General features: G+C 41.7%; 1 protein-coding gene across 36 annotated transcripts in view; it reads right to left on the bottom strand.

The window, feature by feature from the left end:
• Positions 1–25,788, bottom strand: part of ARPP21 (cAMP regulated phosphoprotein 21) — a 203,904-nt gene extending 178,116 nt beyond the window's left edge. For 18 of the 36 annotated variants that reach the window (XM_072033110.1, XM_072033107.1, XM_072033104.1 and 15 more), the window contains exon 1: positions 25,582–25,784. The gene's annotated coding sequence lies outside the window, so the exon portion shown is untranslated. Of the gene's footprint in view, positions 1–25,581 lie in introns of all 36 variants that reach the window. The other 18 variants (XM_072033128.1, XM_072033138.1, XM_072033139.1 and 15 more) reach the window with 8 other exon arrangements.
• Positions 25,789–26,945: the final 1,157 nt, after the last annotated feature.

Genomic DNA, 26,945 nt, shown 5'->3' with positions numbered 1-26,945 from the left:
CTAGGAACCAGGTCAACATACAATTAATGAGCTAGGATACAAAAACTCCAAATTGGTTGAAAAAAATGGGAGCTTAAAATTTAGTTACAATGGCAATATCTGTAAAAATTAGTCTGAGTAGATACAAAAACAGTGCTCACAATTAAAAACAAAACAAAAACAAACAAACACTTTCCTTTAAAGTTTTTTTTTTTTGATTGTTTGTTTTTTAATTCCAAACAACTAAGACAAAATATAGAAATGAATTCATTTTAATATTCTTCTTAAATTTTAAAGAAGGGACTCCTTTCCAAATTAGGTCAGAACAGAAGATAAGTCTGATGCTATATAATTACAGTTCCAGTACTTTTTGTGGACATTTTTGACCTAGACTAACATAATAGTTTTTCAAAAAAAGCCTTTTCACCTGACAGTCAAGTTGTTGAAGTCTGAAGGGAAGCCATAAGCTTCCCAGACTCTGACATCAGCTTCTTATCATAGGAATATATCTCATATCACAATGTCAATATTATTATTTTATGCAAACTGTCACACATTTGGAAGGAAAAGGTGTTATAAGACATGAATTTGAGTTTAAATACTGATGAATAAACTCTAGTAATAGTAAAAAGTTTGAATAAAGGAATGCTGAAGCAGATCTTCAGTATGGTGGCTGGATGATCAAACTTTCTAATAGACAATAGACAGCTTCTTTATGGTCATCACCTAGAAAGGTCCTACTCTGAAAAGCCAGTGGATTGTTGCGTTTTTTCAAGCTTACACCGAGTTTTCAGACATCCCAAGCAGACACTTCAACACCTGGATTCTTTTACTTATAAGAAATACTCTATCTCTTTGCTTAAGAGAGTTTTACGTTAAAAGAAAATTCTAGGGAATGGGAGCTCAATGATTCTCCTTTTTTAAAATTCTGATTTTTTACAAGTTCCCATGGTTTTGTTCAGAGATGAATTCTAATTATTACCATGCTATAATATTACATTATGTGATGATAACAGAAAATTTCCAATGTTTATATTTTTAAAGCCCACCACTACTTAGTGCTAATCAGAATACTTTATACTCTTCTGTTTCAGAGTATTTTCTGTCTGTATAGTAATGAAGCATATTAACATAAGACAAGGCAACCAATTTGAAACTGCAAAGAAAATCGCTTAAAAATCTTAAAGTGGATTTAATCACGCCACCAGGCTTAGGCATATCAGTAACAAAAATAATATCATAGAATAATGAAAAAAATATTATCAAATTATTTTTGAAATAACAGTATTATATGGTAGTAGCACTAAGATGCGAAAATTTCAATTGCTAACCTTTTCAAATGCTGCTAAGTGGTTGGCTGGATAGAATTCACTAAAAATGAAAACAGGGTGTAATAATCTATAAATTACCACTGTAGCTGTTGTCCTGCATTTGCTGTTAGACATTGATCCATTTATCCTGGATTTACTGCCCAAACCTCAGACACTTCCCTGTGACAGCCCCAGGTTTGCTGCTCATAAGTAGACGCTAGGGTCAAGACATTGCAATCAATATGGGCAAGCTGAATTTTGCTTGTCCCAACTGCACAATACAGCCGGTAGGAGCTCCATGCTGGACTGCGTTGACTTTATTGTACAGTCAGGCAATAGCCAAACACAGCTAACACCTAAAGTACAACTGGAGATTCATGGATCTCACTAGACTTTGTGTTCATTTCAGCATGGTTTGACAAATGTTTTTCTCAGTGGCAATAGTCTCACTGCAATGTAGAGCCAGGCTGCTCTCTCCCAATTCACTGCTGATGGTGGGAAGTCAAGGTACCACCATTATAAAGCACCTAGTAATAGTAATTTGTTAACAGCTGACCAGATCTCCTCTTCCTGTGCTCCACCTTTAAAACATAAACTCTCTTGATGGATTTTATTACATGCTGTAAACTTGCCCAATTTTCATTTTTCCCCCGTGTTCAGGGTTCTGCAGTATTTCACCTTTCCAGGGGAGGGGGGAAAAGGCAACACAGTATAATGCAATTTGATTTAAATTATTACCCTGGTGCACAGTTTCTTTGAGATGTTATTCTCCCTGCCTGTTCTAACTGCTGAGCACAATCGCTACAATTCAATTATTAAAGAGATTCTAAAAATAGGGCTGTGCAAAGCTGTCTACAACGAAAATCATTTGAACGCAGCAAGAGACATAGCCTGGGCAGTGAGCTTTCTCTGTTATTAGCTTCTTTTTTTTTTTTTTTTTTCCTTCCTATCTTTCGCTCTCTTCTTTCTGCCTTTCCATTCTTCCCTTCAGCAACAATAAGTGAGAGGGACCTCCAGGACTTCCATTCCACACCTTAGAAATCTGTATTACCTTATAAACACATAGAAGCAATAATTATTTCCTGCTTGGTAACCACTAACATTCACTAACCTCATTTTGAGAGTATGACAAACCTGCAGGCACAGGAGGATTGCCAAAATAAAATAAATAAATACATAAAGGCAAGAACTAGTATTTCTAGCTGTGCATCTTTCCATGCAATCTTCAGTAAAGCTCTAAACAAGGGCATGGTTAACCATCTGGAAGTCGCAGAACCCATGTTTCCCTGCCAGGGATTTTCACAAAGCTGTGATTCACTGGATGGTTTCTATTTGTAAAAGCATTTAAGGCTATCATTTAATATCTAATTAAGCACAGGTAAGCACTCCCCTCAAAGCCTCTCTCTTTTTTTTTTTTCTTTTTTTTTTTTTTTGGAATCACTGGGTGGGAGGGGAGATAGGAGGGAAGGTGATGAGGATATCTGAGAAGGTTTTGCTTATAGTCTGAGGGGCGCATCCTAAAACTTGGCTACTCTTTTAAACAGTATCTTTACAGATAAATGAAGAAATTGAGAGTGATACAAAATAGTGATATGTTAACCTCTTTATTGCTTTATTGTTTCCCAAATGACTTCAAAATAAACAATAGCAGTTACATCCAGATGTAGACTTGTAGGTGGGAGGCAAGGAAGTAGAACAGGGAGAGGTAGGAGAAAAAGGCTAAAGGCTTTCTGGCCTCCGCAGCAAAGTCTGGCTGGATACACAGCATGCACGTGTGTGCCTCTTGCTCCAAGACAGAGGCCACGTCACTGTTTCTACCAGCCCCAGCAGAAGCCTTTCAACAAGCAGAAGACTGGTGGGCTCACACCAATTTCACTGGCTAGAGGCATGTCTGGTTGGAAAGAAAAATCTCCTCCTCCTTCCCATCTATACCAATTCCATGTCCCATTAACATTCAGACTAACTCTGCAGCTACAGACTCTCCATTAAGCTATGCTTTGCAGGAACAGTTCTACCAGTGACATGAGGGCACTGAAAGCGTCAAGGGACTGAAAATTAAAATTCGGGTGCCAACAGCTAAGAGTTTGCAGAGTATGTGCAGGACATAACAGAAAGGAACGAATATAATTCTTGTAGTACTGACAGCTCTGTACTATTTTCCTCTGCTTTTTGCAGTGAGCTTAGGTGTCCATGTGCCTTTTTCACATGCGCTGTCACATACAAGATGGGTGTTAACTGCTAATGCCAACAGTGCGAAGCTGTTCAGGAATTTTTCTGCCAGCTTTTGCAGCAATGCAACATATTTAAGGAGGATACAATCCTCAAGGCTGGCTCTTGCTGTCTTTAGAAATATACAGAAACAGAAGAATGGTCATTCACATCTCATAGGAAATTAACGTCCATGGTCATCTTCAGCTAGATTCTTGCAAACATACATCTCTACAGGACAATATAGAAAAATATAGGCTCTTTGAAAATTGCCCTGTTGTCATCACTGGGTCCTTACTAGGTTTTAATACCAATTTTCAGGTATCCAGCCTAACAAAAAACATGTGAAGAAAAAACACTTGCTAAAATAAAATATGCTTCACGTTCAAACTGCATGTTTGGGATACATTGTCTTTGCAAAAAGTGTCTTAGTTCATCAGGCTTACAAAATTAAATTTTAAGTGAAACTTTTTCTCAGAAATGAAATAAAAAGAACAACTAAAAAATATTTTGTTCAGTAATCAATTGCATGTAAACTATTTTGATCAGCTTATCGCATGACAGTGTCTAAACAGCCAGCTAATTAATAGAAACAGCCACCTATTAGTGGAGAAGTGGAGAAGTAAGATAAGTTTCTATATAGCTCATATGCTTAACATTCAGCAGGTGACTTACACCACAGAAGAAGCAAAGCATTCAACAAACAAAGCCCAACAACTGAAATTTACTTTCTCTCAGGAGCATTCAGAGTAACTTGACAGGTGCCTGTATGCCTAGATGTGCATCTCCTCACGTGCACTTGGGTTCTCTAGAGCTGACCAGTCTGGTGCCTTATCCTTCCAGGTCTCTTATGAGCTTGATCCTGATGACATGCTTTGAGGATTCCCCATTTAAGTCTCCACATAACATGCAGGGAAGACGTTATATGTATCAGCTGTGTTTCTCTATTTCCTGTGAGATCACCACTTGTCTGGGACCTTACTTGGAGGATATGTGCATTGTAGGACTTATGAGTGGTTGGAGAAAAGGTGCCCAAGTCAAGAAGAGAGCAGAATTTCAGTTATGTTGCACCCAAGCTTTATCTAAATGGTAAATGCACATGTGTACAGTTAAGTGCTTACTCCAGAGATCAAATGATGTTTCATTTCTCCTGGATTCATGCAAAATCGCAGACATATCTAGACATATTGAAGAGCTGGGCAATCACCAACTGCATGAAGTTTAACAAAAGCAAGTGCCAGGTCCTGCACCTGGGATGGGGCAACCCTGGCTATATGTACAGACTGGGCAACGAGACACTGGAGAGCAGCCCTGCAGAAAGGGATCTGGGTGTTGACAAAATGTCCAGTATACAACTTAACAAAAACATACGATGGGTGAGCAATTGGCTGACAGGCAGGGCTCAAAGGGTTGTGGTAAATGGTGCCACATCAGGCCGGCAGATGGTCACTAGTGGTGTCCCCCAAGGCTCCATTTTAGGGCCAGTCCTCTTCAATGTTTTTATAAATGATTTGCGTGTAGGACTAGAAGGTGTTTTGAGCAAATTTGCTGACGACACCATACTTGGAGGAGTTGTGGACTTGGATGAGGGTGGTAAGGCCTTGCAGAGAGACCTGGACAAATTGGAAAGCTGGGCAATCACTAACTGCATGAGGTTTAAAAAGAGCAAATGCTGGGTCCTGCACCTGGGATGGGGCAACCCTGGCTGTATGTACAGACTGAGCGACGAGATGCTGGAGAGCAGCCCTGCAGAGAGGGATCTTGGGTTGTGGTTGATAGCAAGTTGAATATGAGACAGCAGTGTGCCCTGGCAGCCAGGAGGGCCAACTGTATCCTGGGATGCATCAAGCACAGCATTGCTAGTCAGTCGAGGGAAGGGATTGTCCCGCTCTACTCTGTGCTGGTGCTTCCTCACCTTGAGTACTGTGTTCAGATTTGGGCACCACAGTACAAGAAGGACATTACACTGTTGGAGAGTGTCCAGAGGAGGTCAACAAAGATGGTGAAGGGCCTATAGAGGGGAAGATGTATGAGGAGCAGCTGAGGTCACTTGGCCTGTTCTGCCTGGAGAAGAGGAGGCTGAGGGGGGACCTCATTGCGGTCTACAACTTCCTCATGAGGGGGAGTGGAGAGGCAGGTGACCTATTCTCTGTAAACACCAGTGATAGGACCTGTGGGAACAGCGTTAAGCTGAGGCAGGGGAAGTTTAGGCTGGACATCAGGAAGAGGTTCTTCACCGAGAGGGTGGTTGCACACTGGAACAGGCTCCACAGTGTGGTAGTCACTGCACCATGCCTGTCTGAATTTAAGAAGCGATTGGACTGTGCGCTTAGTCACATGGTCTAAACTTTTGGGTAGACCTGTGTGGTGCCAGGAGTTGGACTTGATGATCCTTATGGGTCCCATCCAACTCTGGATATTCTATGATATTCTATGATTCTATGATTCTAACTTGTACAGGGGGAGATGACTTGACCAAGGCTGCAGAGATGTGGTGGCAGATCTGGCAGGGAACACAGGCAGGAACGGACGGCTGGGTGGTTGCTAGTCAGCTGCTAATGCCGAGAGTGACAAGACATTTATACTGGTTGTCACACTGATACACAAAGAGCAAAACACATTTTCAGCCTGAATGGCTTCAATGAGATCAGGGACATGCAAAATACTCAACATGTCTCTACAAAGAGGGCACAACGTGCCACAGCCACAGTCAGTCCGCTCCGGCACTGGCTGCCAATCTCCTTGGAGACGCAGCGAAGCCCCCTTACATCTCAAAGGTGCTGGGTTCATGAATGGGGCTCATGACACCACCCCTGTATTTACATAACTAATACAAGGCTGAATACTACCAGCTTCCCTCTTCTTGCCTGCTACTCACAGAAGTGCAGAATGAAATAAGAGTAGCTAATCTGCAATACTTTTCACATGCCATATTTTAGTATGATTTGTTGAAAGTGGCCTTTTTTGACAGCCTCATTTACTGGGGAGATGTAATGCCTTTCAAATGTTTATTGTGAGCAATGTATCCATGCAGTAACATTGGCCTTTGCTGATTTTATTATTGTGCTGCCAGAGAAAAAGAGATGCATCCTTCAGGTTTTATGAAACTCCCAACACTCTTGTCAATTTAAGGATGAAAGACCTAAAGCAGCGATACTCCACCTGGGTATTTTATACGTGATCTGTTCTTATTTCTTGTACTTCCTTTGGAGACCAAGTCAGAAAATTAGAAAACTTAGCCGGGAATCACTCTCATGGGGAAAAGCTGTCCTATCACCTCCATGCTCGTGACATGCAGCCCGATACTCTGCTCCTCTCCTTGCCCTCAGCCATGCCAAACTCCATATCAAATTCCCAGGGGTGGTCAGAATTTATTTTGGCTTTTTTACAACTGCCATTAACTCTAAGAGAAAATGAGCTATGGGAAATGGACAGGTTTTTTTTTTTTTTTTTTTTTTAATGTTATTTTTTGGCAGTGTTGTCACAGCTGCGGCATGCTGCTTTTGAGAACATGGAACTTTAGGAGCCAAGTGCAGAGCTCGACACCTGCACCTGGAAACAGTTTTGCCAAAAAGAAATGGATTCTTGTTTTTCAAGAGAGATCTCACGCAAGGCACACCTGCATAGGACCCTGATGGTGGAGCGGAAAAACTGTTCCAGCAAGAAACTGCAGGCTGCTGGGAGACATGCTTCTCCTACCAGATTTTCAGGAGATTTGTGCCTGCTCTCTAGGCAGCTAGAAGGTGGGAGCATCAGCCTTAAATCCCGCCTCTACTCCGGCTTCACTGCGCTTCTTCTTCATTTGCAGGCTGCTTTGCATACAGGTTGAGTGACACTGCAACATTCCTTCACTAAGCCATAGAAAGAATGATTTCTGGTTTTGTAGCTCAGTTTCCTATTTGCAGAGCAATACCCCATTCTCATAGCATTGTTAGCAGAGGAATTTCATGGTGCAGAATCACAGGCAAAGAAAGTTAAAATATATATATGTATATGTATTTATATCTGAAAACATGTCACCATTAGCTGATTGCAATGATATTATAGATGAATGAACCACATTGACTGATCATGCATACAATACCATAGAAAATACTTCACAACAATGAGGTCACTGAGGACATTTTAGGCAAAAAGGAAACACAGCCTATGATGCCTGGCAGTACAATACAACCTGTCTTTTTGCTGGCCTTTGTCAGACCAGGGAATTAAAGGATTTTGTATAGAATCTTGGAATAAATACATCTCGGCTGCAACATCAGGGATGAATTACACACGGATTTTGCACATATTTAGTAAATTGGTGCTTCAAAGTCTCTACTTCCATATGGTATAATGCGGATGTTTTCAATTTCCCAGGCTCTTGATTTTAAAAGGAAAAATAAAATTTTAAAAGCATTCAGGCACCTAGCAGTGTGAATTTGCTGTGCTTTTCCTATTTTCTTTTTTAATAGATAGCATCTATTTAAAAATAGTCAGGCCAGAACTATGATCAGCAAATACAATTAAACATTGACTCAGTCTAAGGCTTGTGCCAAATGGCAAATTGCCCCATATAAAGGTACTTTTAGTCTCTTTTTATTTCTCTTTCTCTGCGGCAAAGTCTTCGATATTAAAGAGCAATGAGACTTTGGGACAGATTGGTAGCATGCTGGGAAAAAGGAGCAAAAGGTCTGTTGTATTTTCTTGGCACATCCTTGCTACCAACAGGTTTTCTACAATAGAAGAACAAATGAGCAACTTCAGAAGAAAATGGGCAGCTAAAGTCGTATGTAAGGGACTATTTATGTCTGGAAAAAAAATCAAACATGTAAAAACAGCATCCGAAATTAACAAAAATAAATAAATAAATAAAAAGGAGGGAAATTTAAGACAGAAAATTATTTCCCGATGTTAATACTTATCATGTCAGTCAGAGCAAGTCACTTTTTGGTGGTATTTTACTGCAATATTCCAAACTATGAAAAAACTGAAGTTTCATTACAATGGTGATTGCCAATTTTTTTCTTTATTACACTACACCTGCCAACTGAGTGCTAGGTAAGCTCAGGTGAGGGCTTTGTGCTTATGAAACAAAATGAGCTTTTTACCAAGAAAACTTTTTCCATGAGGTTGTAACTGCCTTATATCTGCTGACCATGGGCATGCAGGCCGTTCTCGTCTCCTATCCCACCACACACATCCTTACCTCCAAGTTCCAGAGACTACCTTGTTCTGCAGGGATGGGTGCTTGGTCTCACATGAAGACACTGGCTGACCTATAGAGGTTTCCAGAATGTTACATGCCTTAGGAAAGTAGTTTTTAATCACTGTCAGGTCATCTGATGCCTCCTTTTTACTGTGGCCTGCAGGCCTTTCACATGGGTTTCACATCTCCTCCATCCTGAAGGTCATCATCAGCTGGATTCCCATGTTGCTTGTGCACCTGCCCTCCTGAGTCAGGTCAACTGATGGAGACTGCTGTAAATCTGTTAAAAGCAGAGCTTTTGGTACCATATCCTTTGCTGTCCCTGAAACCAGGACATTTGCAAACAACCAGTATTGCACTACAACTGCAACTCTTGCATCTTACTGCCGAGCTTCAGCAAATGAGGTGACAGCTCACAACCACAGCACTGCCAGTTTCAGTGCCTCCCACAGGGCTCTAAGTGTCATGTTCGTTACAGTCTCGTAAACCACATATGGCTCTTTTTTCTAACCATATTTTCATTAGTGCACAGAAACATCCCTGTATTCTGTTATGCTGAGAAGGATCCCAACTATCTGTTTCTTTCCTCCTCTGTCAGAGAGATTTTGAGTTTTATGCTGTGTTTATTCCCATTGCTATCCAGCAGTGAACACTACTCTTGCCTTTCAGCTGTGATAATCTCCAAATAATCCAAACTATCCTGCAGTTTTACCATCCATCTGCACATGCATGCTAACCCCAGAATGATTCCTTTGCCCATTACAAGATTCTTGTAGCCCAAGCTCTTCTACATTACCTAGTGCTGCTCCAGGCAGTGTCTTGTGTGCCTGTCATTCTCACTCCCCTTTTGTCCTTGGGGTTTCACCTGCCAGCCCGCAATACTCACGTACCCTGTGATGGATCCCAACATGACCAGACTCAGCATCTCTACTACTTAAAGGAGAAAATGCTTTCTAAGGCTTCTAAACCACTTCATCCAGATGGTTTCCCAGAGCCTCCTTCAGACTCGAGATCCTTTTACCAAGATCTGCACATGCTGTCCTCACCTCCCCAGCTGTAAATGTGTCTTTGGGAAACCTGTCAAGCTCTTAACACTTTGCCAGTCTCCAGGCTGGTAGATGCCGATGCTCCCAGCTTAGCAGAAAACGAGCAGAGACCTGGAGGCTGGAAGGCAATCCTCAGTTTTCATTCTGACATGCAGTCCCACTAATTGGGGAAATACTGCACCAGGATATTGAGCAAATGTATTCTGCCTTGCATAGCATGTGCTACTTAAATAAAACAAATAGATAACAACCCCCATATTGCACAACAATGACACGTGGTATAGGATGGTGACTCAGGGAACCAAATGTTTAGAGTAAATATGCCAGTAAACAAGAATATCAATCTGAGCAGAAGGGAAGCTGCTGGCTGCATGATAAAAACAGGCACAGCCCACTTCTTCAAACTCAGCCTAGTCATTGAATTTTGTGGTGAGTTCTTACCTTCACATGATCAAATCCTAAGCCTCGGTCAGCAAGGAGGGGACAGGGAGCTGCTGGGGCCTGGGAGGGAGAGGGAGGAAATGCAGTACCTTTGAGTACTGCTGCAGTATAAAGACATTAAAGGACCATCAGCAGCTCACCAGCAGAACCCTAAATTTATTACAGCATAGTGAATTTCCAGAGATGAGCTCCTTTCATTTAGGTCTGCAGCTGCTTCTGACATCTCCCAGCTGAAAAGGGCTGAGCATTCTCACAATATTAAATACTCAGCTTCTTTTCCTCTTGAAACTGCAGAGAGAGGAAGAGCAATAAAAGAGTGAAATAAAATAAATAGTCTGCTGTGTCCTATGTGTTTACTCTTAGACATAGGAGGACTGTATGAAATGTAACACAGAAAAAAAAAAAAAAGAGTCAAAAGATTTGTTTCTAGAATTTGTGCTCTCACCCAGTGTATGTAAGTCTTGTAACACTGAATATGTGACTCTGATCTTTACGGCAATGCTGTGAGTCATCCACTAATGGTCAGTCTCCCCCGGCTGGAACTCATTATGTGGTGAGACTCGTTATAAATAAATCCTTTTATCAGAAGAATTTATATTTCCACTGCTTGTTCCAGGTGCCTAAACAGCCAGGGTCTAATTAACTAATGATGCTGGACAAACTGCAAGAACAATTTGTTTATCAGTTGATGATACCATACATATATGCGACGTCCTCTGGCTGCAAGCTGGACAATATATATAAAAGGCCATAGCTTTAAAAGCTCATTTTCTATAGGCACAGGTCAGAAATGACACAGGCACTACATTTATCATATAGCCATCTAGTAAATAAGACTGCACTTTAGAGCAACCTATAAGTACACACAAAGCATTATTAATGGATCAAAAGATGACTCCTGTTTCTACATCAGGCCACTCTGTTTTCACTGATGTGGGTTTGCTACTTGGCTCTGCAAGTGCCTTGTTCATCAACACTTATTGTGTTCACAATCTCAGTGCCACAGAAAGATGAAACTGAAGAAAACAACAGCACTTTATCACATAGGAACATTAATATCTCTCGACTGGAAACAAATTGCCCAAAGGGTCTGCCTGATGCCTCCAAGCAGAGGAATGCTTTGAATGAAACTACACAAGACATATGGCTAAAGAAATGTTTGATGCTGGATTATATGGTCTAACAGAATAATGCCACACAAATTGAAACAGAGGCCCTATTTCATTTTATTCATACATCATAATGAATGGTAACTAAATAGACACCTATAGAAAAAATTAAGCTAAGTAGAAAACACTTTCAGCTATAATGTAAAAAAGAAACTCTGTGATCTGCAAGCAGTGTTAAAATGTGCTAGTCAACACCAAGTAACAGCTGCTCCTAAGGTTTAAAAAAAGAATTGATTAAAATAAGTATTTCAGCTATTGAAAAAAAAAAAAAAAAGGACCAAAACTAGTACTGTGTGTTATTGACATACCAGAGAAGAATACAGAAAATAAATTCAGAACTGAAAAGCCAGTAAAATAGGATGCTAAGTGAATTTTTAGAATTCTGTTCCTTGAGAAAGTCAAGAGCATTTTTGTTCCTAATTCAGAATGAAAACAGCACTTCAGCTTTTTTCTCTGAAATAAATGTGGAGCTTTTTTCCCCAAAAATTTGATATCTGTTTTAACAAAGGCAAGAAAAACAGAAAGGACCTGCAGAACCAAAGCACTCTCTCTTCTCTCCCACCGCCAGTGGAGGCAGAGCGGGGAAACCTGAAACGTTGTGGTTCCTGATTCATCTGAGCTGTGTCTGGGTGACTCTGGACTGGTACCATATCCCCAGTCCTGTCAGTTCCCAGTGGTGGGAAAGGGAAGAAGCTCTGCTGGTGTTTGGCTGGTCCCCATGCTGTCTGCGCTTCCTCCCACCGCCCCGCTGGCACATGCTGATCCTAAACTTGTCTCTTGCCTCAGCTAGGTGGCATTTGCAGACAGTTTAGTTAGCTCAAGAGCTGCCTGCACTTTCCGTGAAAGCGGTGTTCGGCTACAATGAAATGGAAGGAGACACTTCTGGTGCTATTCCCCAAAAGCTGCTGTCAAACAGAGCTCAATTCAAGCTTGAGAAATGAGCCTCCTGCAAAGCATGCCCTGAACCAGCGGGCTGGACACACAGGTGTTGCACTCCCGTTTCCCTGAGGATGAGCAACTGGTTATGGAGACCACTGCAGCTGCACGCCCTTTCACAATCTTGTTCACATCTGCTCCAGTCATAAACTCATTGTAAGGAGTTCTGCAGATGAAGAGAAAGAGCGTCTCAGTCTTTGATGTTGCCCTCTCCTTCTGAGTGAAACCCGCTTGGTGTGGAGGTACAAGGGAGGGCAGATGGGCATCCTAAAGGCTGCCTGCCTTCTAGAGGTCAATTCAAAATGTGTTTTATATATATGGATGTCGTGGTTGGGAGGGACATATGGCATGCAGTAAAACATGCCATAATCTTCCTTGCCCAGCTCCCACCAAGAGAAGACTCCTAATTCACAGAGGCGGATGTACAGATCCATCTCTAGTGCTACACTGCAGATACACATTTTTGTTGCAATGAAGCAACAGAAGGCTTGGTTATTTTTGGCCACCTTCATATACTGCTGTTGAGGAGTAGTTTACATTTTTTGAAGAAATGAAAGAGCTTTTTAATTTCTTTTTTAATGAAATGGTCAAACTTTGCAATGGCAACTTTTCCCTCTCCTCCTTCTCTTAGTTGATTAAAGGGAAAATCAGGAAGAAAATCCAAAACTGTTCTCTGGGAAAAAAAAATAAATCATGCTTTTGTAAAAACATAAACCAACAAGAACTTGGTGTGGAGCTATTTTCTTTGAACAAAGTTGGGGAAAAGACTTTTCATTACAGGTGGAACCTACTGTGCTTGCTTTTGATTTATTTTATTTTATTATCAGAAAAGAAAACCTAAATTCACCCATCTTTACTGGCATATTATTCAATGTCTAAAATGTTAAAAATGAAAACAAACAAACAAATAAAAAAAAAAAAACAGAACAAAACATAATTTATTTTGTTAAAAACAATTACTATACTATAAGAATTCTTACTGCCAAAGGCTTTGGAAACTTAGTAGACTCACAGCTGCCATTTTCACTCTCCTACCACATAGTGATTTTCAGTATCATTTACCATGTCAAACAACTATCCTTAATATTTATGAATTATCTGAATGAAACAACAGGTTTTCATGATCTGCACCTTGTGTTTTAAGGGCAGAACTCCTACTGCTGTAGATAAGGTCTATGCAGTGAGAAGAGCTGTCTGAAAGTACTCATTGAAGCATTTCTTGAGAGGATTTGGCATTGGTTTTAGGTCATTTTCAGTGAACAGCCCGCACCATCTAAAATGTCTTACAGAAATTCTCATTTAATTACAAAGGTTCATTTTTCAAATCAAAATGTTTTTCATTTCAAAATGGATGCTAGAAGACAGCAAAAAGGCACGTTCCTAGAGTAAAATGAAAAGAAAAATTCCTGACTTGACACCATGCCTTCTTCCCCTCCCCCCCTCCCAGCTTTTCTAGATTTTACCCTCACAAGAACATTCTAATTGCTCAATCTCAGTAACAAATCAGAGTGGAAACATTTTAATTATAAATATCCACACTGCTTGAACTAATTCACTATTCTTGCAAGCATGGAAACCGTTCCACTCCCTGCTCCACAGAACAGCACTGCCGCCCTCTCCCTGGCAGAAAAGGGTATGCTTGGACATTTGGAAATGTCTTGCTTTTTTGCACCATCCAAGCCCCAGCACACTCCTACTTCTGTTTTCATTTTGGTGACAGATCAAAAACATTCAGTTTTCCCAAACAGATGGCTTAGTTTTAAATTGTGTCCATGTTGTCCACATGTGTCCCATACAGCATACGGATTATTCCATACAAGTGCTTGGTGGCAGTGAGCGGCACGTTGTGCCTTTGTTCTGCTCCTTGGCACTGTCTTAAACATCTCCCTTTTGGAGGAGCATGGGCTTTCTGTTGTATCTATGTCACTGACACGCGTGAAGCCCTGACATATTTTAAATGATATAAATATTAAGAAAAGGCAAAGAAAATTGAATAATAAATAAGGACATGCTCTCCCCCTGTTGCTGTTGCTAAGGTACTATTTACTTGAAAGTAGGAGCTAGAAAGGTGATCTAAGGGACATAGGTTATAAAATCCTGTTCATTTTTTGTTTGTTTGTTTGTTTTTTAAGTTTCGCTCAGAACTGGCATCTGTTCTGCCAGGTTTGCCAAGCAGATGCACCTGCACCATGTGACCCCTGCCCAACCCCTGGGATATTGAGCTGGATTTCCCATCAAGATGCCACCATGAACCAGGTTCTCCACAGTGTCTGAATGGGCACAGTCTTGAGTAGATAAAATGAATGCTTTGTCCAAAGTAATGCTCTTGGTGAGTTGTTTTTTGAGCTCTAAATTTGATTTGGGCTAATTGCAAATAGGAGCTCTGATTCAACTGCAATCTGTTTTCTATTTATCCTTCTGCAGACACTCATGCAATTTAAGCATATTTTGGGGACTCTGTCCAACAAAGGTACTCACCTGCAGGCAGGAATTTGTCCTATGTCTTGAGGAATGTCCCTGCTTGTAGGATAACAGTCATTTATGTACATTTATGTACATCATGTACAGTTGGTTAACAAAGACATATCTTAAGTAGCGAAGTTTACCTACCTATCTGATAACACACTGTCAAGAAATTAAGAATGAGCACATTACAAATGCAAAAATTTTTAAGATGATTATTTTGCAAGAGGAAAACACAAAGCAGGAATTGTGTGATAAATTGAGTAGTTCAGCCAGCTCCTTTCCCTGGCTCCATAACATTGAATGAAAATGCTAAGAGTAAGTTATTGGGTGCAGATTGCCACCAATGTGTCTGTGCCAATCGACCGTGTCCAAATCATATGATCATCCACACAGTACTAAAGCAACTCGGTGCACCGAAATCAGTGAAAGTAGACTGCTTAACACCAGAGAGAAGTCTTCCTATGCACACACCAATAATAACTGCTTAAAAACCTTAAGTGGGCTTACTCAGGGGCAAGGGGGTGGGGGTGGAAACACTTTCTCAGTAAATCCAAATCCTGGCCAAGGATCCAGAGGAGGATTACTTACAGTAACCTTCTTACTAGCTGTGCTGAGCTTGTTAGAAAGGTGTTAAACTTTCCACAGCCAAGAACACTTTGCAATAATCAGTTTATGAAAAATTCAGTTTGGCAGCAAATTCTTGGCAGTCTCAAATCAACTGTACCTATTACACACCAGTCATAAAAAGGATGGGCAAAGGTGGCTCAGCACATCAGTCCATCCTCCCCCTCTTCCATGACCTTGAAATTTGCTCAGCAGTTCTGGAGGAGGGAGAAAACAGTGTTGTGTAACCAGCCTCCAAAACACAGACAGACATTTAGGACAAGGAGGAGGAAATAAAGAAGAAATAGAAGTCAACCAGCTGCAAAGCTTCTGGCATGAGCTTTCAGGTACAGACTATATTTGTATGGGCTTCCCAGGGCAAAAGAAACAGCCTGTGCACTGTCACGACAAAATATTCACCCCGACCAGGAAAAATGTAAATGATGCTGAAGTGATAATGAGCACTCAAGTGGTTTCTTCCTGAAATGAGTCACAGCTGCTGTCAAAGCTCCATCAGTTTGATTGCTAGAGCAGGGCAAGGGGAAAGCTGTGAGGAATGTCACCTGAAAGCCTTTGCTGTGGCAGAGGTGTTCCACTGAGCCCAGGCAGAAGCCCAGCACTGCAGTGGGAGTATCCTCCCCATCCAGCTGGGATCAGGACTTCCGTCTGCCTCCTTGAGAGAGGAGAAGCAAAGCAGACCCTCTGAACACACACAGGCACACTACATTACGATGCATTGCTCTTGGCCATGTTTGTGTCTTCATGACTAACTTAACTGTTTTTCCACTAGAAGGCATTACAGGGACCAGGGAGAGTAGGCTGGAGAGGAGACAGATGGTATTTTCTCTCTAATTTTGGTGTTTGAGAACAGAATTTGCACAGTTTGTTCCTCAGTCAACCCTTACTTTCAGGATAAAAACTGTTACCTGCCAGAATATGAATGGTTCTGAAATATGGGAAGAAAAAAAAAAAAAAGGAGGGGTGGAGAAGGGGGCAGACGGGGGAGCTTTCATCTTAAAGAGCTACCAAATTTGCATTCCTGAGGTCTGATGCTATAGTTATTAATCAAATGCTTTGGGGATGTTAAAGGCTCTCTCTCACACTAATACTGAATGCAATTGTCCTTTTTTTTTTTTTTTCCCCCCGAAGATTTCCCAACAGATCTTTAAAGTCTTAGAGCTCCTTTCATTCTTAATATGCACCTTGATTATCTCTGCAGAGTTCTTTATACCTAGATTTTAATATCTTCCTCTCCATCAGATCTCTTCTTCCTTCAGCTGGGGCTCCCTTTCAGGTAACTGTCATTACCTAATTTATCCCTTTATATTAATACTTGCCCTCAGAAAATCAGTTATGTTCTCTACTGGCCTGGGGAAGGCCAGGAATTTCAAAACCCTGCCTGACATCTGCTTTGCCCATGCTCTGATAACTTACACAGTGTTACCCTGCAATGGGAACCTGCATTGTAAGTAAAGCCCAAGCTGCAATTAAATGAAATCTCCTGCTCTAATCAGTGTGACCAAATGACTTTATGTCGCACATTCCCATCTTCCTGCTTGTTCTGAGAGATGAACAAGGAGCATGTGAGAATCATTCTGTGATTCTGTGATTCTGTGATCATGAGGTATGTGGGCAATGCATGTGCAGGATGAGACTTTTCAGTACCTTCCTGGACAGAACAATCTAATTTCTACGTTAGGAACCTTTTTAGGGATGAATGCTGCAGGGCAAACATGAAGTAGTACACTGTGTCAAAGTGACAGAAGGATGAATTCCCATAAGACCTGAGAAAGTCACCATGAGACCTTTGGAAATGGTGGACGAGAAGGTAAATGTTAATTTACATATGCAGAACACAGGCTCCTGGCAAATGATTTTTGCTCAAGGGGTGCCTGAAGCTGCAACTGAATGGAGACAGGAACCCACAGCCTGCTCAGACCATTTTCCTCTCACTGTCCCTCATGAGCACACATTCACATACATTGTCTTAATTAAACATTTCCAAAATCCAAATTCAAAGCGTTCTTTTCTTTCCCACCCTGCTTCCAGCAACTGCCACTCACTCCGCTTAAGGTGTAAATAGGTCAGGTGTTTCCATGGCCACAATGAACCAAATAAGCAGTTGGGGTTCAGCAAGCGACATGGATTTTTTAATTGTTCCAGTGCCAGGTGCCACTCACTTTGTGCTACCACGCTGACAGTGCCTAAGTATCTTCTCTTGCTGCAGTGCTGCTCATCAGCAACTTGATAGCTGGTGCTGGCCCCTTCCCCCTCAAAATTGTTATCTTCTACAAGCTTCAACAGGCAGCTCCCCTCATGGGGTAGCGCTGGTGAAAAGTACTTTTCACACTGAAAATGTCTCTTTGCATTGCCACTGCAAGTACTAATTGTTGATTCCAGTGAGGCATTGAACCTATTCACACAAGGTGTGATTAAATTGTGACTCACTGCCACAGGGTGTTGTAGAGGCCAAAAGTGTAAAATAAACCTAAAAGCATAAGCAAATTCAAGAGGGGCACGTCTAACAAACATGATGGTTGGGATGCCACACCTCACAGGAAGCTCCTAAGCCCCTCAATGCCCAAAGGTGAGGAGCTGTAGCATGGAGAGGACTTTTTTGTACATGCCCCATCTCTTTCCCTGAGTCCCTACTGTTTGTCAAGAACCTAAGCTAGATGAACCTCCTCACTCTGCATGAAAGAAAAAACGCAAAAATTTGGGATGGACAGTGGAGCTGATGGCTCTGAATCTGAACTGTGCAGAGATTCTTCTGACCTCAGTTGATGACCTGGAGCAAAACAGGCAGGACCTGTGCTGCATTTGACCAGTTGTCACAAGGCATTTTCTGATTTCTGTTTTTTTGCCACTTGGTAAACCACCTGGTACTGATGGTACTGATCAGTTTTGACTCAGTGAAAAGCACCAGATCTTTCACACATCACAGACTGAGTTATCTGTCAATAAAATTGGTTATTTAAGACTGATTGTTCTCCCTTTCCAGGGGCCAGATGTGAGGATGTTTACTGTGGCTAGTGTTGCTCATTGAAAGCTCTGGCTGGAAAATTTTGTCTCGTAACTTGCCACCAAAACCATCCAACCACCCCTATCTCTGCTGTGACATTCTGTGAAGTGTCCTTGTAATGCAGAAGACTTTATGAGGAGACAGGGCAAGTCAGAGAGGGAGGGCCCATGTTGAGAGCTCCTCTCTCCTGTAACCAAACACAGCTAGGGAACCTGCCCAAACCCCCACAGAGTAAGCCCAAGCTTTTCTGACAGACTTCTACTACTTCCTGACAGACTTCTTCAGATACAAACTCTAAACAAATTACCTTCGCTACAATTCCATGCTTTTGGCAGTCAGGCTTAATGAAGAACATTGGGACACTGATCGTACCACTCGAGCTGTGCTGAAGACAACAAAACTCTTCACATCTGCTCATTTGCCTTACCAAACTGGGGCCCAAAGCTGTTGGTGCTGTGTGCTGCTGACGCCACCATCACAAACTGGTGCTAGACAAAGCAACTGCTCTTGCCCCTCCTCACATCTTCTTCTCCTCACACAGCCGACAGGGACTTAAATTCAGGGTGTTGGTGATGGCCTGACACACCGCTGGGAGAGTAATAACCATCTCTGCCCAATCCCAACTTTCCCCAACTACTTGGCTTGACACTGTTCTTATATCCCTGGTGCCTAGAATTGTGAAAATGGAAAAAAAGATTTTAATTTCATGGCAAAATTCTTCAAGCTGAATTGTTAAATGAGGCTTTGTATTTAGCCAATCTCTCTCAGAAATCTGATAAACATACATTTCCAGTTTGAAAATATTGACTTTTTTCCCTGCTTTATAATTCCTTCTTGAGTGAAATGAGAATCGGGAGAGATTTTCTTATTTAACAGCATTGGACCTGGTATATATACAAGTATATGAATAACATACAAGTATACCATGTCACAACAAGTAAGCTTTATTTATTCACTGGCCTTAGCAATGTCTACGCAGCTCTGGGAATAGTGTGGTGTTGTTTCAGCTCATTACTGCACTGTCAGCAAAAGAAGAGCAGTAGGGTTGAAATTCTACACCAGATATGTACGTGTCATTTGGAGCCTGCAGTGGGGAGCAATTTTTTCCTAGTCCCTCCATAATGACCTCCCTTTCGCAGCCACTGATGGGTGGCTGTACACACAGTTCTTTGAAAAGTCAAAGAGGACGCAGTGTGAGTGACAGCATATCTATAGCTCCCCTCTAAGTTTTTCTCTGATCTCCAACAAAATGCTTCACTGAGGATTACTCACCTATAGAGTAGGGATAACCATATTCACAACCATTTTGTAAAGCATGTAAAATCTACAAATAAAAAGAACAATGGCAAAACAGATCAAACTGCTGCTATTAGTTAGCTGTCTTCTAGGGAAAGTTTCTTTACCTCTTAACAGATTCTCAAATTAAGATAAACATGATGTTGGAACTAACATATTACATATGTAATCATCTACTTCCCCACCACACACTTCTTCCAGCCCCTTTTATTCTCCTAAGTAACAGTTGGTAGGCTTGCTTACCAACCAGACTTAACCCTATTCGAGTTATCTGTAACAAAGCAGTTAACTGATCATTAAAAATATGGAGCTTAGGAGCCAACAGATTAATGAAGAGGGAACATAATGTATGGAAACTACATTGCAGGATTTAACATCATATATGCCAGTAGCTGGAAAATCCTGTCTTATAATCCTATGACACCAAGACTGCACTGAACAGCAAGTAATCCTAAAATCCAGTTAGCATAGGCTTAGCGTACTGCAGAAGCACAGGAAATACCAAGAATCTATCCAGTCACACTGAGCTACCATAGTTTAGGGGCATATTCAGGAAAAAAATAGTTTTTTGTTGTTGTTTTGCAGCCCTCGTTTTCTAAATGCTGGAACTTAGTGGGTCTGTATAGCAACTGCTGGGCCTTTGCCTAGTATCATAAATCAAATCATAGGTCACTACATGCCTATTCCAAAATAATCTTCTGTGCCTACCAAGTCCCAGAAATCCTTATCATGGCTAAGAAAATAGGAGAAATGAAATCAGGTGCACAAGAAAGCAGTGAAATTACAAAGTCTCTAAAATCTTAACTTCTAAAACTCTGATACAAATGTATGATAGCACATGAACTATTTCATTTAACTTCAGTGGTGATTTTATAAATGCTAACTGTCTCAGACAGTCCTATTAGTCCCATTTCAGACACTAGCACCCCATCTGGGAGCGGACATGAAATACTCCTCTGGCCTCTCCTTTATGCATTAATACTGGATAGCTGTCATTTCATGGAGTGAGTTAGAAACCCTGCAGAAAATATTTTAAAACACATTGCACTTAAACATTCAAGCTATGCAGTTAATTTTAGCAATCTCATTTCCTGACTGCTCACTAACCCTCAGATGCATTTTTTTTAATCACTATGAAATTTCTTATGCATTGCTTAGGTGTTTATAATGAAAATACAAAGTGGATATTTTTTCACTTATTTCAGGGGTCTGTTGGTAAGACTTAGCTTCTTTGAAGCTACTTCAAAATGTTAGAAATATAGCCTGTGTATTCTCCCCACTCTTTTTTTTTTTTTTTTAACCAAGAGTTGCTCGTTTATTTCTTGAGAAATCTCTTTTAAATTGTTAAATCAATGAATAGATTTCTTAATCAAAGTCTTTATTAATTTTGTAATGATGCATACAGATGATATTTATTTATCTACCAAAAACTAACTTGGAACGCCTACCCAACTAACTGCTACAGCAGTAGCAATAGAGGTCTGTTTACCTGTATTCAGATAAAAATGAGCAGGTGAGAAAAAATCATACAAAAATTAAAAAGAAAAAAAAAACACTATAGAAAATGATAAACAGGAACACTTGGAAACTCAAGGGCAAAAGTCAAGTCTGTGGCCCTCGATTTATTAACATGTATCACATATAATGAGCCTATGCCTGGGGCAAACTGTCTGATTGTCCCCATCTTTCTGGCAGCTCTGATAATAAGTGTAAGAAAAAAGGTGTTATGACCACAAATACAACAGAAGGGCCTCAGCTCTAGACAGTGACATTAAACAAGCTGCAAGGAAAGTTGTTTTGTAACCTTAGCTATGACAACTGAGAACCTACAGCTGAAGGAATACTTGACTTGGGTCTGGATAAGCCTTAGATTACACCAACTGCATGCAGCAAACAGTTTTATTCATGCCTGGTTATTACGAGCCACTGCCTCCCTATCTTTTTACCATCAGAGAAAGAAAATCAGAAAGCATTTTTGCTGCAGCACTGCCTGGAGAATCTGTAGCAACATGAGCTTATTTATTACCCATCACTTCTAACCAAACATTTTCTACTGCGTCAGACCAACCATTTATTATATCATTTCTTTGTGAGGTCTCAACTTCATCCATTACTGGTAGTCACCTACCCTGCTCCTGCTCTAGGCCTTTTTACTGCGCAGGGATCTGCAGTTGCGGATGCCGGGGGCCTGCTGCTATTTTCCATCTTGTCGCTCTGCCATTACCACTTGGCCTGCCTGGAGGTGCATGAGTGTGGTTAAAAGGTTCAAAGGGGCACCTTCCTTATGAGCCTTGCCACCAACATTCCTTTAATGTAGGAAGCATGAACCTGCCTGTTTTGTAAACAAATCATTTTCTCCTTCCCTTAAAAAGAAATGTATGTAACAGATGGATTTTTCCTTCTCTGGTAAGAGCCATGCTACCTTCATGACCTCCCCTCCACACATACCTACTAACACCTTTGGCCTGAGGGGTGGGTTGCATAGATTTTTATCTAACCTTTCTTAACTGCTGTGGGGAGGAGTTGGGAGTGTAAGAAAAGGTGCAGTTGCTACTGTAGCAGCAAGGGAGAGATGTCTGGATTTGCTAAGAAAATAACAAGGAAAGTCCAGCATTAGGTAGATCTGACTGTATTCAAGACAAGCTATTTAAAGGGAATCAGTCATACTGAGAGCATGCTATCATTGTCCTAGTTTGCTAGTGAAGGTTGCTCATAACAAGTGAGACAAGAACAGGAGGCACCTAGACAGAAACAGATTCACCTCCAGGTGGGCTCATCTCCCTCAAACCTCCCCAAAGGATGAGTCATGTAATCTACTTGAGTGCCTCTACAGCTTCCATTCAGATCGTTCATGCATTCTTATTCTTGTTTCCAGTAATTTCCCCTTCCTCTTCTGTTTTTTAGGAGGTGTGAGTCTGTAAACAAAACACAACTGTAACTGCAAATAAACTTGTCTGGAAATTGCCTTCACTCTGGGGAGCACCTGGTGGAAAATCTGTCCCAGTCTTTTCTTCCCAGTGTCTGTGCCAAACAGCCTTTTTCTTTTTATCTCTAGACCTTGGTGAGGAGCAGACATCATCAGATTTTCTGTGACAGAAAGGGAAAGAAATGCTCCTTTACAAATCCACAGAAGTGCAGGACTGTCAATATATAACCAAGGGATACCTTGCTTGCATGCTTGGCTATCATCAGCCTCATCAACAGTGGTGTTGATCCTCATCAGGATCCTAAGAAGGTTGAAGTTAAGAGTTGCTAGCCCATGCTTTTGTAGGTTATACAAGTCACACTCTTAAATGCACACATGTACATACTCCTATGCCCTAGAATATATATATAGATGTTTCTAACAGTTGATGAAGCAAAAAGGATCATCTTCCTCAGTACCTCAATTTGTATATTATTATAGTATATTCTTCTATTTCCTTATCACCGAGTTAAAATAATTTGACCAGGTGATGTGTTTACAGTACCAGAGGGGATTCCTATGCTGCTCAGAAATGTAATTGGATTTTCTCATAATGTTGTGGTGATATTACAAGCTAAATACCCAAGAAATTACTAGATTATGATGGCAGGGTAAATTATGAATGTAATGTACTACATCACGTAATACAGGAGCCCATAAACCCATAATGTCAGTTTCCTATGAAACCGATACATAATTTTAATAAAATAAAATAAAAAAAAAAAAAGAATCGTGCAGATACAGCAATGACTGCATGACCTGCTTGGTTATGAAAAGTTAATTGTAAAACTTATTTGGATATGCCCTCTAGCTTCTATCCAAGATCAGCAATGTTTGTGCAAAATAGGAGAAGCATTTTAAATCTTCTCAAACTTCTGCAATTCTGATATTTTTTGTTGTTTTGTTTTGTTTTTAATCATTATGGCAAAAACATAAACAATTAAATGTGCTGCCTTGTATCCTGGATTTTCTGATCTACTGTGTCCCCAGCACCACTGGAGATTCACATTACTTGTTCTTTCCTAGCTGGATGCAAGATACTTTGTAAGGCAATAGAGCTGGCTCTCATAGACTGCTACTATCCTGCGGGAGTATACTGGCAGTGAAATACACTTGCATCTAAAAAATGGCATCAAATTTGCAAATGGCCTGTCTTTGAGCTGCTTGGAGAGATGCTTTCAAAGTTGCAAATAAATGACTTTCAAAGGGAGATGGCCATGTATTCTCTCTTTGCCCTTGACAAGCCTCCCATCAGCAATATACCAGCACTCAGCACTGGCCCAAGCCTGCCCAGCAGCTCCTGCCATTTCTGAAGACTAGTTTAGGGTACAGCAAATTCTTCTTCGCATATTAAAATATGGACAACAGAAACCAGGGGGGGTGGGCAGTGGGAAGCAGCAAGGGAGCTGGAGAAAGGCTTGGCTGGAAGCATGAGCCAAGGCGTAAGAGATGTATGGGATTACCATAGTTTACATAGTGTCCTCATTGCCAAACCACCACGTCAAGTCCCCAGCACAGTGCTGGCTGTGGAGAGGTCATGAGCAGCAGGACAGTAATATTATTACAGTAGCACAGTGTCCTCAGTCAGAGGTCCTAGCTCAGGAAGGATCCCACAGACCCTGTGGTTCCTGCAGCAGGGAGATTCAGGTGGGCTTTCAGACATGACCCACCACACAATTGTCACAAGCAGCACTGAGGCAGTTTCTTTGTCTGGTCAAGACAATGTTAAAATTTTAACAACTTCAGACAGAAACCTCTCACGGAAATAAATTTCCTAGACTGTGCCTAGAGGCACCTGCCACACGTGGAGTTAGTACCTTCCTCATCAGCTCCACATTGTGTTTCTTTGGCCCAGATAGCACTTACTTATTTTTCCACAACTTCCCAGCAAATTGTTTCACCACTACCCATGTATGGAACTGGTGAGGAGAACACTGAACCAAAGCCTTCCAAGTCAAAGGAGAAATTGCCACTGTTTTCAGTGGGTCTTGCATCGATCTAGCTCTCTAGGAACACTGCTGGAGTTGACCTTCTGTTGTTGGCCATGCACCTACTCAGAGCAGAACTCACTGGTTTTCAGACGTGACTTTTTTAATGTTTTTTGTTTTAATTTAGAAGAAGCAGCAGTATCTGACTTCCAGCATGCAGCAGGCTATCACACTGCACACAGAGCCTGCTCAACTCCACAAGCAAACCTGCATCATGCCACACATGAGCATGCATTTAGGTGCCATGCAAGTGCATGCATGTGTGCATGCTCTTTGGGGGGAGCCATACAGCGGCACATTGATCTCTTCTGGTCTGCCTGCTGGCCCTGCTTCACATCACGCAGTCAAGAGGAGAGAGTGACATAGCAGCAACAGGTACCAGAAATGGTCCTGTGAAGCACTACAAGCCTTTCAGCTCCCCCCTCTTCTCTAAGTAAACGCCACCTTGACATTGTGCGGTTTTTACCACAAGAAGCTAATGTTACTCTTTCAGAAAGAAAAGAAAACCGTCAGGAGACAGTAGACTTGAGACCCTATCCCTGAGCAGGCAGATCGGATACTTTCAGAGCAGAGCAGCAGTGCTTCTTCCCTCCCCGCAAGTACAGTCAGCACATTTGATTTCGTTTTCTATATCTCTCCCATGTTTATTATTAAAACACGTCACTGCTATCTAATCGCCATTGGAATTGAAAGTAATTTTGCACAGAAGCATTTTAAACGTAGAGAACACCAATTAAAATTAATGCAAAAAACAACACCAACACCAACAAGGTGCTCATGTTTTGCTGCGCTGGAAAGAAACCAGGGCCAACACGAGCAAATGCAGCCTATATCTGCTCATCAGCACTACTGATAGTTGTTTTTTATTTTCTTTTTTTTTTTTTCTTTTTTTTTTTCTTTTTTCTTTTTTCCCTGTCTCCCTCCTCTGAGAGCAGCTGGAACTGTGTTAAGGCCTTCTCCTTACCCTGTCCACTGAGCAGCAGCGGTTGCATCCAGACTCTCTGGGCTTTCCCCACTGCAAGGCTGACGGTTCTGCTGCTTCCAGGGTGCCTGCTGCCCCGCTCCACACCCCGTGGACAGCTGAGGCAAGCTGAGTGGGCTGTGGCATGGTGGCAAGGGGACGCAGCCCTTTCTGATATAATGGGAAGGCCAGTGCCAGCGTCGGCACTGGGCCGGGCTGGATTCCAGCGCTGTGGCCCTCCTGCACCTGTTGCGGTGCTCAAACCATGACAATCAGCTGTGCAGCTAATATTAGCCAGGGCAGGAGTGTGATCCAACCACAAAGCAGCTCGTGAGGACATAACTGTCCCTCTCTGCCTTTAATTAAAGGGAAAACACAAGTAAAGTGTGGGTGGTGCCACCAGCTGGGGAATCTGGGTGGAAGCCCAAGAACCATGAGTGGTCCTTTCCAGTTCATCACCTCAGCCAAATTTTCCCCCCAGCAGTGGTTTTGGCCCTTTCAAAATTGCCAGCCACAGATAGATTTGGGAGCATTTGCATTTTGCTGCCTCTCCTGCCTCAGTACTGAGATCTCTGGTCCTCAGGACCCGCAGGCAAACCTGGGCCCCACACCATCTCGCTACCTGATGGCAGGCTCTTACAGGGAAAGTACAGGGACGCACAGTGCTGTTGCATGCAGTGAGAAGGTACAACAAGCCAGTGCTCTAAGTGGCGCATAAAAGCCAAAATCAAGAAAACTTTCTCACACTGCATAACCTGCAGTGATAACATAGCATGTTAATGTCCTACCTGAAATAAAACACCCACAGTGTTGGGCCACTTCTCTTTTTTAAAGGAATTTTTGCAGTACTTGATTTCCTCTGCTCCCCAGGCATCACAGGGGGCTCCAAGCACTGGGGGCAGCAATAACAGCATGTACTGCTGCATCAATAAGCACCAGAGGGCAGCTTAAATATGAACGTGAGCTCTAGCTCCAAATTCTCTGAGCAGTTCACAGCAGATCTTCCATAGTCCTTGCTGTGAGCTTTTCTTGATGCATCCATTTTGCTTGCCTAAAATGACTCCGTTCAGGATAAAAGAGCTGCAAGACCCCCTCTTTCTGCGAGGCCTATCAGATGGGATGAGATCCAATGGTGGCAGTATTTGTGGAGAAATATAGGTGGGGAAACCATCATACTAGTTTGGGAAAGGTGCAAAGTGTTGCTGTGGGGTTCGTGTTGGTTGGATTGTTATTTTAAACCATGTCAGGAAACAGATGGTACCTCTTCGAAAAATGTGATTGCAAGCTAAAATTAAAAAGTATACCAGAAGCACTTGTGAAACTGTAGGAGAATTAAAGGGACAAACACCAAAAGTAAACACTGAGAA

This window comes from Anas platyrhynchos, chromosome 2 (assembly GCF_047663525.1).
Source record: "Anas platyrhynchos isolate ZD024472 breed Pekin duck chromosome 2, IASCAAS_PekinDuck_T2T, whole genome shotgun sequence".
In the NCBI taxonomy this organism is placed as follows: domain Eukaryota; kingdom Metazoa; phylum Chordata; class Aves; order Anseriformes; family Anatidae; genus Anas; species Anas platyrhynchos.
The sequence above is the reverse complement of the archived record's forward strand: the minus strand, read 5'-3'. Positions and strand labels throughout refer to the sequence as shown.